The following is a 5,275-nucleotide window of genomic DNA, read 5'->3' as shown; positions in this document are numbered from 1 at the left end:
ACTACTTACTACCAGAAGAGTAGAATATTGTCTGAAAATAGCACTACATTGTCGCAAACCGCAACATTGCTTTTCCACATACGCAACAGAAGAAATGCACAATAAGAACATACTACCTCCGTGCCAAAATATATGACATTTTGGACTTTTGGTAGGCTAGTTTAGCCTACCAAACGTCATATATTTTGGCATGGAGGTAGTACTCTATTACACATAAGAAGTTTGTGCGGCCAAAATATTTTTTGATGAGAAAATTATAGAGAAAAATGTTAAGCAAGTTTTATACAACAGATGTGCAAAGTATTTTCTTACATAAGGTTATTAGTTCGTGTGCTAGCTAAACTGCTCTGATCATGGTGGTTGGAAAAATAAAGAAGGCCGAAGTTTGAAAGCGTACATACGTACGTAATCTAATTAATTTGAATGGGGCACATAACGAACTTCCTAGTAGAGTACTGTACAATTTAGGAAGAGACAGAAAGGGAGAGGTACGGACGTGTGGTACCCTTTCTTGGTCAGGTACACTAGACCGTTAGCAGTAGCTGCCCGAGCATTTAACCGGTCGCTTATCAGGTACTTGTACCCACCCATGAACTTCTCCACCTTCCTAGTAACAGTGCTCGCACCAAGTGGCCGGCTTGGTAAGCTATCAACAAAAAAATTGCAAATTTTTTTTTGCAATCAATAGTAACAGTGCTCGTGCTCGCAGCATCAATCACCTTTGTCGATGGACAAACTGCGTGAGAAAAATCATAGCAACAGATAGAGTCGAGCACATGCCTTGCAGCTTGTGTTTTGTTTACAAAATTGCATGAGGTAGATAATTTTGCAAACACAAAGGTTTTCTAGTAACTACTACTGTCAAAAAACGTTTTACATTTTGGAACGGGGGGAGTTGTTTCTAGCCGTGATCTTTTTGAATAATCACATAATAGTACTAGTAGTTTCTAGTCGAGCACATGCCCATGCTTCCTAGTCACTGTGGCAAATACTCCTAGTTTGATAAGGCTACAAAAATGAACAAAGGAAAGCCTGTTTTTAGTATGGTTCGAGTTCAAAAATTTACAGACATGACAACGGGAAACTCGCTACAAATATAAAAATCGCCATGTTCCTCTTCTGTGGATATCTTGTCATTGTCGTCAAGGTAGAGACATTTGCAGGAAGGAAACACAAGGTCGTTGTTGGTAGACAACACAAAAATTGAGGGGTAAACCATGGGCAGTTTATTGCTCGATAATCACATGTTCACTTCAATTGATACATACATCCCAATGAAAGCACACACAGATCAACACAATTAACAGATACTGCATTTGAGACCGCGACGAAGCATTGCCAGCAAGTTTCATCAGCAGATAAGATGCTGTTGGTACAATTTTTTGCGGTTTTACTTGTACAGTTATACCAATTGACGGGTCATAATAATAACCAATGAAAAGAACAGATAGGTATAAGCTCAACTTAGACACCCAAGCTCAGATCTGAGCCGGCTACAAAACACCACCGGTTCATCGACAGCTTACGGGCTAGGAACACAACTAAAAAGGCTAAACAGGCCGGTCGAAAACAATCCACAACACCAGATTCCTAGCTTGCAAATATAATTGTATCTGCGTAAAATTGCTCTGCCACTAGCACGATAGAACACAATACACACTTGACAGCAGAGAAAAACAAGGGAGAAAGTACTACGACAAGACGGGCAAGAGAAGTGCAGTTTTGCATCGGGTGGCCGTCTAAACTGCAGATAATATCTGAAGACAAACGAACTATGTGTGCACTCTGTAGCAGTAGTACAGAAAAGGTTTTTCAAGAAGAAAATAAACAGACCCTGTCCGACCAGATATAACTTAACTAGTACTTACATCTGACCCTTTCATAACAAAACTACTTATATCTGACAGAGACTGAAAATGGACAGCGTTTTCCATCACATGATTTAAAGCAAAAGCCAACTTGATTTAACTATTTGAGCCACTGTATATCATGTCATTCGAAAAGGGGGAAAACCGCCGTACTTATGAAGAACAAGTTATCTAATGCAGTATTTATGAGATCACAGCTACATCTTGAAAAATAATCTTGACAGCTGACCATTAGTTGAGGCCCCACATGATAATGTTACAGTTTTACTTCATTGCAATGCATAATACAACAACAGGTTAGTGTTACTTTGAATCGGAGTATCTACAGTATTGCTTTCTGATGGTCACATAGCAAGAGCGAAGCTACTGTTTGTCAAGCTTTCTGCTTGCGTCCTCTTGAAACTCGAACCCAGCCTGACCAGCAGCATTACTTTTGGATATGTCACCTGCTTGTGTGATTCGATCCCTGCTTGATTCAGCAGCCTTCCCTTTGTACATGTTATCAATAGGCTCCAAAGCTATGCAATCGCCTCCTTGTGGAATTCCATCTCTAGCTTTCCCTCTGTAAAAGAGACAACAAAATGGGCCATGTTTAAGTGAATAAATTTTGCAGGTGCAGAAATAACAAGTCATAAAGCAAGAGCACATCTTCCAATGAGTTCTGGTTATAGAACACAAGTTCACTCAACCGAGCTCTCTTTCTCAACGCAGAATTCCCGTAACTCCTATACATCTCCGTATACTGAACATCTTACTAGAATGGAAGTTCCAGTGCCATACAAAACCCAGAGTTGATGGCACTTTGGAGTGCAAATTCATTTCATAACATATCGTGACTCTGTTCCTGGTTATATATATATATATATATATATATATATATATATATATATCAAATATTTAGTATGGTTGTTAGCTTAAGTAGTCAGCTTGCCTCATTTGCTCAGTCTAAGCTACATATTTGAACTGAATTCATCTAGAGACATTCTAACAAGAGAAATATCATGTTGTACATGAATCTAAAATAAGTCCGCAAAATCCATACTCAGTAACTACTCAGTAGCATCCCCTGGTCAGGCCTATCTAACGATGCGGGTGTCCGCTATCATACTACTTCTCTGAGATCAAACTGGTATGTACGGCAAGAAAAATAGTTAAAATGCACTAGTTACAGATAATAACCTGGCAGACGACTCAGCGGTCAGATAGCTGGAGATCCCACTTTGAAGGTAGGTTTGAGTGAAGCCATATGTTCTTTTTCCATCAAATTTAGCCACTCCTTGCACGACCTTGTTCCTCATGTTCACAGCAAACACAACTGCCCTGCGGTTCATCTCTTTGGCCTTGGCCATGATGTAAACAACATCATCATCATGCAAGCTCAGAGCAGGGTGACCTCCTTCGAGTTTCTCAAAGGCAATCCGAGTGCACTGACCATCCAGTACATCACGAAGCAATTCACAATAACTCTGGTCCACTGGTATCTTGAACATATCGAGTGTGCGATCCTTCTGCCAGTTATGCCACGGCTCCATCATTTTCCATCTGGTGGCTTCAAAATATTTGGTAGTCAAAGTGGTGTTGAAGGCTACTTGGCGCCGTTTGAACTTCAATCGCATCTCAAAGAAGTTGATATTGCCTTCCACAATGGCAATGTCTCGAAAACGCTCTGGAGAGCCTTCGCACCTCTTGTTCATAGGTGGCGGCAATGCACAGTACCGAAGAACAGTGCGGCTGGTGAGAACCTCACAGAACAGAATGCCGTTCCATAGGTCGACCCAGGCCACCAGACCATCTTTGCCTCCGATAACCAGCACCTTGCTTGTAAGAATGCGCGAGAACCTCATGCATCAGCCTGGTGCTCCATGTCCAGGTCTTGGAGTCAAACTGGTGGAGGTCATACTGTCCGTGGACGCCTGCCCAGTGGATGGCGGCGATGATAAAGCTGCCGTCACCACGGCGAACAATGCCCGCTGAGCAGTCGGCAAAGACAAAGGAGCTGGCGTCGGCGAGCCGGCGAAGAGTTGGGTTGGTGCCGGCCCGGTAGACATAGTAATGATTGATGTAACCGGTGGGACTGAGGTGTTCCTGAGGGCCAACGGCGGCGCGGAGGAGGACCAGGTCGTCCTGGGCGGCGACGACCATGGGCGTATTGGTGAACTCGCTGGGTTCCACGCCGTTGGAGTGGACCGTGAGGCGGGAGACGCGCGGCGGGTGGGCGATCCAGAAGGTAACCCGGATGCGGTGGTCCTTGAAGAAGGGGGCATCGGCGGTGGTGGCGTTGGTGCGGTCGTCGATGTAGGCATGTACGTCGAGAAGGATCGACTGGGGAAAAGAGTCCAGATCGTGGGGGTGGGTAGGCGACCGGACGTCCTCCACGTCGTCGTCCTCCTCCTCGTCGTCTTCGTCGTCGTCCGTGTAAATCTCGTCCTCGGAGTAGGAGGAGGAGGATGGAGAACTCGTCCTCCGTCGGGATCTCGTCCTCGTCGATTCTGAGAGACGAGAGATCGATTCCCTTCATTCCCAATCCCTTATCCTCCATACAGATCGGGTGGTTGGTACTCCACAGCAATTGGTCTCGGAATTGAAGAGGGCGAATCAAGGGACCGGCGGCGGCGGCGGCGGCGGCGATCTAAGGTTGGCTGATTTGGGCATCAAGAGGATCGGATAGGAGGCAATTGTGTGCCTCGTGGCGGCGGAAATAGGGACTCCAAACCCCTAGCCCGAGCGCAAAGAGGTTTCTAGGTTCGACTACGACTCGATGCTAGGCGCCGGCCGAGCGGCCCGTCGCCCACATCGGTCGCTCCCTGAGCCGTCAGATGCGTGCACGTAGCCGTCAGATCTGATCCCCTCCAGCTGGTCCTCCTTTCCTTTCCTCCTACGCCACCCCATCTCTCCCCGCATGCCCCCTCTTCCCTCTCTGAGCTGCGCAAAACTCGCCATTGACGCTGCTCCCGCCATGGACCGCGGAAGCCGCCGAAGAAGACACCCATCGCAGCAGCTTGGCTCGCTCACAGCAACTCAAGTCCCCGCTCGGCGCAGGCCACGTCGCAACACCCGGTGGCCACCAAGGGATGCTCACCGTCACAGGTCGCGTCGCAACACCAGGTAGCCAGCATCACACCTGTTGGAAATACGCCCTAGAGGCAATAAGAAATGCTATTATTCATATTCATTTTCATGTTCGTAATTAATGTTTACGCAATTAGCTAATCGTGCGCGTGCACTCGTTGGCTAAAGCGAGCAGCCGCCCTCACACTCGTGCATAGAAAAAGATTTGTCCACTAGCGCATGTATGGTGTAGCATTTAATGCATTCACACTAGTCACTTTGATTTAGAGAAAACAGATCTACGTGCATCTATTTCGGATTTTGAAGATTTTAAAAAGACATATCTTAGGTGAATCTAG

General features: G+C 45.9%; 1 pseudogene; it reads right to left on the bottom strand.

Annotated features, from left to right (window-relative positions):
• Positions 1-2,116: 2,116 nt before the first annotated feature.
• On the bottom strand, positions 2,117-4,680 carry LOC123125247 (uncharacterized; annotated as a pseudogene).
• Between the last annotated feature and the right edge of the window lie 595 nt (positions 4,681-5,275).

Source organism: Triticum aestivum, chromosome 5D (genome assembly GCF_018294505.1).
Source record: "Triticum aestivum cultivar Chinese Spring chromosome 5D, IWGSC CS RefSeq v2.1, whole genome shotgun sequence".
Classification (NCBI taxonomy): Eukaryota; Viridiplantae; Streptophyta; class Magnoliopsida; order Poales; family Poaceae; genus Triticum; species Triticum aestivum.
The sequence above is the reverse complement of the archived record's forward strand: the minus strand, read 5'-3'. Positions and strand labels throughout refer to the sequence as shown.